Source organism: Aulonocara sp. 'chitande type north' Nkhata Bay, linkage group LG15 (genome assembly GCF_057382095.1).
Source record: "Aulonocara sp. 'chitande type north' Nkhata Bay isolate Kocher_YH1m ecotype deep benthic linkage group LG15, A_spYH_male_GT1.1, whole genome shotgun sequence".
Taxonomy (NCBI): Eukaryota; Metazoa; Chordata; class Actinopteri; order Cichliformes; family Cichlidae; genus Aulonocara; species Aulonocara sp. 'chitande type north' Nkhata Bay.
In genome coordinates, this window is record NC_141358.1 from 12053352 (window position 1) to 12065776 (window position 12425).

The window sequence follows — 12425 nt, forward strand, 5'->3', positions numbered from 1 at the left end:
TATGTGGGGTTGCGTAGAAAAGTAATCACCACAGGAAAACTGCATACATATTCATTAAGGCCCATCAGAAAGTTAGTTACGGGAACTCTGAAAGTACTTTAGGATAGTTCCTAAAATGAAGATAACTGTATATGGGATAATGTAATCTCTGCACAGGAAACTGGGGGAAGACAAGGGTGGTATCTACAAGGGTGTGTTAGAGCCATTGTTGAGAAAAGATAAATAAATAAAGGAGGCAGGGGAGGAGTGGTAATATTGTGGAGGGAGAAAACTCACAGATTTAAGCAAGAAAGATATGAAAACAATTCTGACGCTTCCTGAGATTAAAGTGGTAAATGTATCCGAAAAAGCTAGTAATATTCTCTAAAACCACATACTTCACTTTTCAAATGCAGTTCGTAGAATGATTCGTGTTAAGGATGGTCACTGTGTTTGCATCATAGTGACGTGAGACTGGCTTTATCTATTTGCATGGAGCTCAAAAAGAGAGATCGACTCAGGAGTTCGCCATAAAAGTGTCCCTGGTTTGAGATCTGTAATGTGGGGGTAGGGAAGATGTTAGGCACTGATTGCCAGGAGGCAAGGAGACAAAAGATCGAGAGGGAGGAAATGAAGAGATGTACGAGTGAGAAGAGTGGGCTGATTTAATAGCGATTGTGCTCGGTCCCGAAGCTGTCGGCCAATTCCATCGAAATGAAGATCCTGATATCTGGCACAAGTTTCGAAATAGAAAGTAGGAAGAGTGAAAGAAGGAAATACATTTGCAAAGGCACACTAGTGACAAAAGAAGTTGGAAAGTCTTTACATAATATTCAGATGACTGTAATTGCTAGAAATCCCTAAATAGCCAGGCAATCATATTAATGTTGATATGTGTATCACCCAGATCTGTTATTCTCAGAAGGTAAGCAAAGTCACAAACACAAAGGCACTTAAATCTACATCTACAAGCTCAGGATCTTCCCTTTCCAACTTTGCTGTTATAAGTTTGTTGTATTCAGTATGCCCACTTATGTTTAATTACTTCTGCTCGCTATAAATACATTCATTTTTGTTTTTATTTACACACAGAAAGTCTTTTTAAGCTTCTTTGATTGAAAAGCGCTGCTGTCCTAGTAATCTTAGTAACAACCACACAGCTTAAATGTTCCTCTTTGTTGCCAGTATTTTAGCATCCCTTCCACCTGTGTCGTTCTGTTTTCAGCCCTCTTAGGATGTGATGGCTAAGGCTTGCAGTGATTGCATCAGGCTTCAGTATCTATCTAGTGGCCATTTTCATCAACAGAGCACAATAGATGAGAGAGTGGTGATACTGAGTGTCCAAAGAAGGTGAGCGTCTATCTCCTTTTTTATCAGCATCCAGTTCCCATAGCTAATACACCACTTTAGACAACAGCTCGATGAATTTCTCTAATCACTGCGATCAAATGTAACGGAGGGGATGTGTGTGTGGGTGTGACCCACATAGTATAGGATTGTCTTTCCTTTATGATGTCTAAAGCCACATATCAATATTAAATGTGATTTATTAAAATGTTCAAACATGCATGAAGAATCAGTGTTTTTACAATTCTAATGACCTTGAAAGTCAATATTTGGTATGACCACCTTTATTCTTCAAAGAAGTCTCTTTTCTCTTCCTGTCATTTCTTTTAGTAGTCTTCAGGAATAGTTTTCCAGTTTTCCAATCCATGACTGACAGTGTTCCACTCTCTATTTTTTTCTATCCAGGTTTGTTTTTACTGCATTGGCAGTGCTTTTGGCATCACTGTCATGCTGAAAAATAAAGCTGTTGCCATTCAAATACTTTCCAGATGAAACTCCGTGGTTGATCAAAATCATGATGGTACTTTTCTGCATTTATAATTCCATCAGTTGTGACAAGATACCAAACACCACTTGCTGAGATGCAGCTAAAAACAATGACAGAGGCTCCACCATGTTCTACAAATGGCTGGAAACACCCACTGATGTACCTCTCTCCTGACCTCCTCTGTAGATATTAAACGTTGAACCAGGGATTTTGAATATGGACTTGTCACTCCATAAGACTGTGACTGATTTTCAGTCCTGTTCTTGTGTAACTTGGTGTAGCTCAGCCTTTTTTTTCCCCAGTTTCCCTTCCTTAGGAATGGCTTCTTGACAACCACCCTTCCACTGACACCATTTCTGATGAGCAGATGAGCAGTAGGGTCAATGCATCTCTGAGGTCCTGTTTCATGTTTTTGCTCGGGTTTTTTTCCTGTATCTTTAGATATTGTTCGTCTGCTGTAGATAGTCTTTTAGGCCTCCCACTTCTTCTTCTTGTCCAACTGCACACTGCACAGCAATGCGTTCAGCTAATAGCTCTTTGCTTTGCACTTTCTTGGTGCAAAAAAAAAAAAAGATTTTATGCCTGTCAAACTGTGTTATCGTTGGAATTTTTCATACAATCAACTAAAGAAATGTGAAGAGAAAAAAATGTGTTTTTGTGACAGGCTTGTAGTAACACAGTACCGAATGATACAGTTTAAAATTGGTTCTGTGCTAAGTTGTAGTTATATGTGGACACAACAGTGGTTGGCAGACACAACACCCCAAGCTTGGAAAAGTATTGCTCAAGACCAGGTTACTTTTAAAATGTATTCCACTACAGATTACAGAATAGGTGGCCCAAATTGTTGTTCATAATGCATTCCGCTAAGTTACTCAATGTGAGTAACGTATTCTGAATACTTTGGATTACTTGATATATTGTAATGCTTCCTACAAATACGTGCATGTACTATTGCGCTGTGATTTATTATAATTACTGAAGGTTACTCGCCACCAAGCTAACATTGTTAGCTGGCGTTAGCTGAGCTTGGTTCATAGACTGCAGCTAGCAGGTTGTAATGCAGCCTTCAGTAATAGTAATAAATGACACAGCAACAGTACATCAAAGACTCTGAAGTGGTACATAACCCAGGTAGCTACCACAACTAAAACAAGGTAGTTGCAGGGGGCTAATGTTAGTCTTTTTTTTAAAAGAACTCACTTCCAGATGTTTCTTTAGGTTGGAGCTGGAATCTTTTGGCTGAGAACAGCTTGGTTGCTGGCAAACAGAGTTTGCATTGCACGCTCAGATTTCGCCCAATCCCTTTCTTCTTTAAATGTGAAGTGGTGTCGGAATTTCCAAGTAAGAAATGCATTCCTGTCCATGCACTGCTGGCTCTTTCATCCTGGCTCCAGGTCCATTGCGGAACTGATGCCGCTAACATTAACAGGACGCTTACATTAGAGCCTCTTATTGTGAGTTTCGTTTGGGTTTCTGGCAATGCGTGGAATTACCAAAATTAAAGAGGGGATAGCCTAACGTATAAAACAGGAAAAGACCGCAGTGTAATAGTTACTCATATTTTCTGTTTTAAATACGTAACCATGTATTCTGTTATTCCCAACCGTGCTCAAGACCAGATTTTTTTTTTAATTACAGGAAAATCTGTCTCCTTGAAAACAAAATATAAAGTAAAGAAAGGTGGCTTCAGACTTTTGCAAAATATGCTAAGCTGTCCCCTGCAGTCATGAATGCATGACTGTGTGCTGTCTCTATCTTTTAGCAATAAGGCAATGAGGACGGGGGAATAAATGAGCTGAGAGGCACCAGAGCTCATGCTTTGTGATTTAGAAAACGCAAAACTGGTCATACATCATAGTCACTCTATAGAGCTGCTGGTGACCCGTGAAATGTCAAAAATCTGACAACTTTTTATATAAATCACCCACTGTGCTGCAAACTAACGTATAAACATATTTGTCAGGATCAGGCACCTGAGACATGTTTAAGATGTTGAGTTGAGCACATTGCTACTTTGTACCATATAATGTATATTTATAATTTTGTTGTGTTTGATAAGAGATGATTATTCATCCCATATTTGGGAAGTTCTTTAGCCCAGTGATGTGCAGGGTGACTGTCCATTGCATGCTGGGATGAGGGTCCTGTGGGTCTCTGCACATCACGCTTGATGTTCAATCTGAATGTGATATGGGGGACTTGGAGACCAACACCCCGGGGGTCTGTGTGTGTCAAATTAACATCCACGTGAAAACCAGAGCCGAATGTTATTTTCTTCGCCTGTCAGTGGACTTACTGTTGTTGCTGATCGGTGTACTAAAGTAACCCTTCAAACTTTGAAGTAGTTAAACTTAAGGAAAGTTAAACTTTGAAGCAGACAGAAGCATCTCACTCAGACTGATAATATACAAATTAGCTGAAAATTGACTTCACAATCTCTGCATCAAGATTTTTTTTTAACGTTAGAGCAGATATATTATGTCAAACATGAGGAGCAGCAGTAAAATCTTCTCCTAGATAATGTGTTTTTTAGATGACAAATTGCCTGTAATTTGGTTATTAGTTTTCAGCAGCTTGTGAGCCTGACAAGAATCGAGTACAACCATTTATTATGGACATAGGGAAATTATGTTTAATGAAATATTTGACGCGATAGCTGACTTTTTCTCTCAAGAGCGGTTTTATCAGAATGTAATTTCAAATAGTAGGACTATGATCAATAATAATAATAAATAGATGGAAGAAACCCTGTGGAAGAATACATTTTTGTATCTTTACACTTTATTGCTCTTCAAAGCTGTTTTTTTACCTTCAAAATAGAGGAAAGATACACCAAGTCACTGCAGGTCCAGATGACAGAAATATAATAAAATACCTCAAGTGTAGTCTTAAGTTGTTTTTTCCTGAGTGCAGCCTGAATCCAATTTTCAATATTCCCTCCATGGTCTACCAACTCCATTGTAACATGCTCCTTTTACAGCATTGGTATTTTGGGTATATGGGTGGTCTCCACTGTGTGTGTGTGTGTGTGTGTGTGTGTTTGTGAGATGCCCATTACTATTTACTTCTTCCATTACATGTTGCATTACAATCTGAACAACATAAGCTAGCTAGATATTGGTGTTATATAAATAATTTCATTTCATTTAATTCGTGAACATAATTTCCTAACTACATGGGACAGGGAATTGTTATTGTTGGGTAACGCCACTACACTTACTGAGGACTTTAAAAAGACTAACCACTCTCATTAGAAATGTGTCTCTTCCACCTGATAGGATACATCCAAGTGGAAAATATCATATAGGGATAATATTTAAGATGCTTTAGCTCGCCATCCATTACTGCACATCTGCAAACCACATTGCAACCCACCACCAACTTCATTTTTACTGTGTGCTTAATTAACTGGTGTCACAATTGATATTGATGCTCTTTCTTCTGTCATGGGGTAAGGACAGAAATATCCCAGATGTTTTCTTTTGAAAATAAGGGACTTGCATTTTTGTCACATACTGGCTGATTGGATTATAGTATATATTAGAGGGTACCCAGGTGTTCCTAAACAAATTCTCAGTGAGGGTGTACATGCTGTGAAACTAAAGCTTTAAAAAAAAAAATGGAACAATTCTTTTTGCTTTGGGTAATATTTATCATAGCAATTCATTCATTTATTCATTTATTTGTTGCTTTGAGGAAGGTCACCATATTAATGCAAGCATTTGGCACAGCATGAGGCTGGGATGGTTTGTTTTGTTTTTGTCTAGTTAATTATTTATTTTTTATTCATTCATTTTTCAGACTTTGATTTCTAGCACAAAACAACCAGCCAGTGTAGATTACTCAGTTCAAGATCCTTCTAATTGCATTTACTTTTGGCTGTTACACTTGGCTCTTTACAATAAGTATTACACAGACCTGAGGCAACCCACCAGGAACAACAAAACAAACCAGGAGCAAAGGAGCATCTTGTTATGACAGGGGAAAAAATTACCTTACAACAGGAGTAAGACTAATGCTCTTATCTTGTACATTTTTCTATATATTCCAGGTGGTTCCAGCAGTTAAACGCAGGAATGAAAACGTAATTGTCTTTGGGTTTTTCTTTTCTTTCATTCTATCCATTTTGTATGATTGGTTTTTTGCTTCCTGTTTGGTTTATGTTCAGAGTATTCAGCTTTTACCTGCCTGTCAAACTCTACATAAAAAAATTTCATTATTATTATTATTATTATGAGTGGTTGGCATATAGTCTGAATAGGAGTGTTCACCGGGACTATACAACAGCTAAACCTTGGAGGAGAAGAAAAGGCTTCAGATATAGTCTTTAGAAAAAAGACATTTCAAAAGACATTTTCAATATTGAACTTTAACTTCTGTAAAGTTCAATATTGTTAAGATCCAAATGCTTCGAATAGTTGCTTTAAAATCCTTTAAGGAAAATAACGAGGTGGAAAAAATCAAACACAAATATTTGTGCCTTCTCTCGTTCTGCGAAAACCGGAACGATAACGGCCTACATGTGCAGCCTGTTAAAATGTGCTGCCAGTTTTAATGCTTCCATATTTTAACATTTACATTCCTCTAAAGGATGTGACAAAGAAATTTATTTTGGCAGACGGTCTACGTCTTGGCATCTGGGATAAATCACCCCTCGGTGCATCCTATCAGTCAGAGCTCTGCGGCAATGCATATTCCTGATGTCTTTGTCAAGCCTGTTGTTTATCCCCAGGCTCTTTAAATACTCAATCATGTTCTGCAGCGACCAGGGTGGAAGAGAAAAAATAGATATGACAAATCATATTTTATGGTTTCCAACAAGGAAATCAGACCCGATTCTGAATATGTTCCAGGAATTGATGTTGGATGCCGCTGTTATACTGGCAGTAGACATCTCGTATCTTTCCTTTTAATGAGAGGGCATCAGCTCATGCACCACAGTGAAAGCAAACAGCAGGAATCTGAAGCCAGCGAGGCACTGATCTGGCAGTTGTGAAGCTTAAGCAATGGTTGCTCGCCATTATCAGCGGAAAGCCATATTTATCTCATATCGTCGCGGACTGGATCCAGAGTTTACTTTTTTTCCAACAAATTCTTATGCTATCTGTGTCGAGCAATTCTGTGATGTTAAATTTAATCAGAATCAAAATCAGGAAAAGTCTCTCAGTTCTAATATGGAGAAAATCTGTTGCTTTATATCTTATTGATATACAATGAATATACATGTTGGCTTTGTTCACATATTCAGCCTTTTACATCAGTCTTAATGTTTTTTCTGACTGCTTGAAGTCATGTGTGCATGTGATTTTTAATAATGTCGTAGTTATTCATGTTTCTTTCTTCCTAGACTAATAAGTGTCACGTTTGTATCATCTCAGCTTCCATACAGCTTCCTCCATATCCTGTTTTTTCCATTCCATTGTGTATGTCTGTTTCTCTGTCCATATACCTCTCTCGCTAGTAAGCTTTTTCCTGTTTGACTTTGATGTTTGTGTCTCTGCTGCTTTGTGAGTTTTCCTTCCTTTGTGATTGCCTACTTTCACCTGTTTTCCCTCAGTCTGTTAGTCCCTTTGTATTTACCTTTCTGTCCTTATCCGTCATCTGTCTTTGTGTGTTTGTGTACGTCATTAGGTATCTTCTCCTGTGTTTTTCTTTTGTCACTTTATGTTTCCTTCTTTGTTCATATGTGGGACTGCTGGATTTTTTTTTCTCTTTGATTTTTTTGCGTTGTGTTGTTCTTATTATTGTTTGCTGGATGCAGTCTGGGCTCCCCAGCTGCCTTTAGTGATCCTGCCAAGCCCAGCTTGCTTCGGTTATTACTTCCAGTAAGTTTATTAAAGTTATCTTTTGTGTCCTCCACCTTGAGAGTAAAACTTGTCCACTTGTGTGGTATCCATCCGTTACACAGCACACATCTTGGATACATGCAATCACATCCATTCAAAGCTATTTTTCAATATTGATTTTTATTATCTTTGACTATTTATACTACAAGCCAAAGTAAGCATTCCCTTCAATTATAAAAGAAACACAAATTACTCAACTAACACAAGAAGAACTTAAAATTCCCACATAAATACACCAGATCACTTGTAAATGTGCTTTTTTTTTTTTTTTAATTAACATTTTAGAAACTAAAAGAAATCACAACTTGTAAAAATAAAACTTAAAAACAAATCTCCAGTTTGCACACAAAGAAGGAAAAATGAACACAGGCCAGTAATATAAAAAAGTAGAGTGAAGGCTACTGCTAATTGTTCCACAAGTGTCTGATTATGAACGTGCATGACCCGTCTCCCCAACCATGGAGTAATCAAAGCAGACGTGAACGTGTTAGCATCCTCATAGCGCCTCTTTGTTCCAGGACAGTGGCTCTGCTCTCGCCCTCAGGCTCGAGCAGGATCTCTTTATTCCGCTTGGATCCTCTTCTCTTCGCAGGCAGCTGCCACCCTACTTGGGTTTCTCATTCTTTGCCTACAATCGCCCTCTCTGCTTAAAGCCTGTGCCACTTTCATCAGAGGGCAATTTGAATCCATTCCACCTTGAATAATTGCACAGGTCAAAGCTCAGTGCGGAGGTGCAGAGTTTGAAAATGGTTTGACATGCGTCTTTGGCTTCAGCTTCAAATATCGAGGTAAATTGGTTCATTTGGAATTGCTGCATGTGGCAGATAGGGTCTCGGTCTGGATATAAATGACACATTGATTTTTCCGTCCTCCAAAGTATTTCTCGTTCAACTCGTGAATAAGGTGTCTGGTTAGTATTCAGTTTGAGCACCTCATGCAGTAATTGAACCTGTATTACCCCTGTTACATCACCAAGGCCCGTTTAACATTATTCAAGCAGGCATGCAACTCATTATTGTATCCAAAGGAGAGAATGTCGAAAACGGAGAAGCATGAAGAGGTGCGTCATATTTATCACGAACACAATAGACAGGAACAGAGAAAGCGTGCGAGTGAAGAATCAAACTTGTTATGAATTCTGCACCAGGTAGCAGATTCACCAGAACGTTCTGTAAGTCAAGACAACCCTCATTAGAGCGCTCTTCCTATTATCATTAGCCGGGTGAATATGCGGCTCTGCGCTTGTTAGGCGACCCTGTGTCCATTTGTCAAGAATTAACAAGTAGCTGTGTTCATTACAAGTAGATAAGCTCTGGGAAGGAGGTTAAGTGATGAGTGCAGAGGTTATCCCCTTCACACACCCAGACAAGGTGCTCAGTGTGAAATGTCAGACAAGCGCACGTCTGTCTTGTTTCTTTTCGGTTTCACTCGGTTATTACTGCAACACGTTGCTCCAATTTACTATGACAGGATTAGCGGTGATTCAGATTTACGACGTCATGCAAAAAGTAACAGGAGCAGACAAGAAGCGGGGTCATGAAGAAATGCCGTGATTCTTTGCAGGTCTTTTAAGTCGTACTTACTGCCCAGCTTTGGTGCTGCTTATAGAGACATAAACTCCTCTCTTCTGTATAATCAGAACCTCCAGATACTTCCTGCGTGAAATGTTTTCTTTGGTTCCTCATTTTGTGCTTGTCAGTGTTTACAACCAAAGCTGTACCTGCCCACTTCCCATCCCGGGCTGCTTGTGTATTCATCAGCGAAAGGCCCAGGCTACCTCTTTTCATCACTGACATTGTACTTGCAAACTTCTACGTGTTCCAGCTGTGACTGCATAGCGGACAGGATGCATTTATGGTTTTCAGTTTGAGGCATGTGTATGCGCGAGTGTGTACATTGTGTTGTGTTTGTTGTGAGAGAGGAGGAGGAAAAGGGCAAGGTTCGGGGAAATCCAATAGCTGTGCTGGTAGTAAATGACCTTTACAATAAATGCATTCCTTTTCTCAGGGCAGGCAGGGATAAGCAATTCAGCCAGTCAGTTGCAATGAAGCAAACTTAAAATTTAACTTTAAATCTACTTTTACTCTCTAGGAAAACATGAACTTGGGGCACCAGGTGATTTCTGTGCAGCCAGGCCTGAACACTATGCATGTGCAGTCTGTGGACCAAAATGATGCAAAAATACTACATTTCCTGGCCTAGTGAACTATAACTACTGGTTTTCATTGTACAGAGTGACAAAGAAAATTAGAATTGTAGGTGCACCCCCATTATGTTTGTCCTCAGAATTAAAGTTTGAAAGTTTGATTCGGTGAATACAAGGAGTTGGTAGAGTAGGGTTAATATTCCTAAGGGTGGCTACATGCAGAAAATTGTCCTTTTTGGAGAGTAGGAAAAATAACATGTGATCATCAAATCATTAAAAAAGCTATATTGATTTTTTTTTTTTTTTTTTTTTTTTTTTTTTACTTTCAGGTCAATAAGCCTCTATTTTCCCCCACCTACACTTACTTTTTTAATCCCTTAGTTTGTAGAAAATACCAATAAAGGCACACTGATGATGATGAGACGTAATAACTTGCGTATATGTTTCATCTGCTTTGATAAAAGTTACACAGAACGCCTCAGTAACAAATATTAGCTGTCACACTTGACAAAAGCTTAGGTCATTATTGACTCAACCACTTTGGCAAACTGCAGCAGCAGCTTGCTGGCACTTAATGTTCCTCCCGCATCATTTCTCAGAAGACTGTTTTAGCACAATATGGATCGGTAGGTGTGAAAGCATCCCTAAAATGATTCATACAGTGGGTGGAACTAACTTTTATTTAGAGCTAGAGGGGAAAAGGACATCTGTGAGGATGAGAGCACTTTATTAGAGCATGGTTTGGCATTGTAATTTAGTCGTGCTCTTACCAGTGGTTCCTGTTTGCAGCGAAAATGCTTCATTCTATTTGCGAAACCTTTACCAGCCATTATTTTGCCGCCTCGCTTCATCTCAGTGGAGACACAAAGTGAAGGCGGGTGGCTGTTTGGTCCAGGCTGACAAAATCTCATTAAATTGTCCAAAAGTGGCATTTGTAACCTATTTGTGGCTGTTAATGGGGTGGATGCCGGCTGTTGTTGTATCCAGCCTTTAGTGGTTGTTGCGGGTTTGAGAAATGCCATTATCGGCCACTGTAATGCTCCAAAGCAATTGTAATAAATAGCTCTATCCCGTCTTCACAGGGCAATAGTAGGTGGATGAGACAAAAGACCAATCACATTTCCCTCATGTGGCCTATAGGATGACTGATGACTCAGACACAGTAGATAGATGTAATTAAAAATATGCAAGTTTCATTTGTGCCACTTAAGTCTAATTTAATTTGTTCATAATTTCAACCATAACAGTGGCAGAAATCCAATTTCATGACATTTAATGGAGGCAATCTGTCTGACTCTAAAGTGGTTAAAGTGACTATTTGGGCTTCGTGCGAGGATGAATTAAACAAACATGATGCTCTTTTCAAAAACTCACTACTGTATTAAACACGTCTGCGTTGGTTTTCTTTCAGTTCCTTAAACTCTAAACTCTAAAGTAATAACAAAGCTTCAAGCCATTTATTTGAGTGTAAACAATTCACGGTGGCTTTTAACCTCAACCTGTTTCTGCATGCCTTTTTTTTTTTATAACAGGCAGTGGCATTTTTAATGGAAATGAGAGGAAACAATCAACACAGCTATTTTGGCAGCAAACCAGCCTCTGTGCTGGGTGATTGCATGAAATACATTTGAAAAGATTCTTTGTTTTAGAGGATGAAAATGTCGCAAAGAAAAGTCACTGTGCACCGTGCAAATTGCCTTGACCTTCAATAAAATTCAGTGCTTTTTATCCATTTAATAGTAACAAGTGTGTGCAGGGTGAACTATACTGCAAACACTATGGGTGAGACTCCTACTTTAGACTTGTCCTGTGGGAAGTGTTAGCCACTGATGCTATATAAACATATTGGAGCCCTACAATGAAGGTGGCACAGCCTGTTAAATATAAATGAGGACGAGCCCTCATCTGGGACTCTCCTCAGCTCTTACTGGAACAGTGGCGCGGCTGCCCCTCTGTTGGTCTTCCATGGTCTCTTGTGTTCTGGGGGCCTCTGGATGTCTGGAGTTTTGATCTCCTCCATACCCGCTTCACACCCTGGAGGACGGGGCTGTGGCCCCCCCACACTCCCTAGCAGATCATTACATGGAGAAACCTTTGGAATGCAAGCATGCTGATCCACACAGGTATGCACACATGGGTATTCACAGACGCGGACTAAAGCTTTCTTGGCTGCTGCCTCAAAGCACACTGTGCGCTGTCTATCTTGCGTGCTGCACAATATCGTGTATTATTTAGTAAATATTGATATCTATGACTAGCTAGTTTATTGTGATGGTGCTTTGTTTTCTCTATTATTATGTTGCTCTTTGTTGTTTGCTGTCTCCTCTGTTTGTTTTTTTTGTTTGTTTGTTTTTTTTTTCTCCATACAGGTGACCCAGGAGTTCTTTTTTTTTTTTCTCTCTCTTCCCCCCCCTTCTCACCGTCTCTTCTCCCCTTTGGTTTTCTTTCTTTCTCTCCCCCTCTTTCTCTCATTCATTCCCCCTGTCCTATTTATTAAAAAAAAAAAAAAAAAAAAAAAAAAATGACAAAGGATGAACTGAAGCTCTGCCATCACGTAATGTCGCATACTGCTGTTTCTGATGTCATTTAGCAAAAAAAAATATATATATATATATAT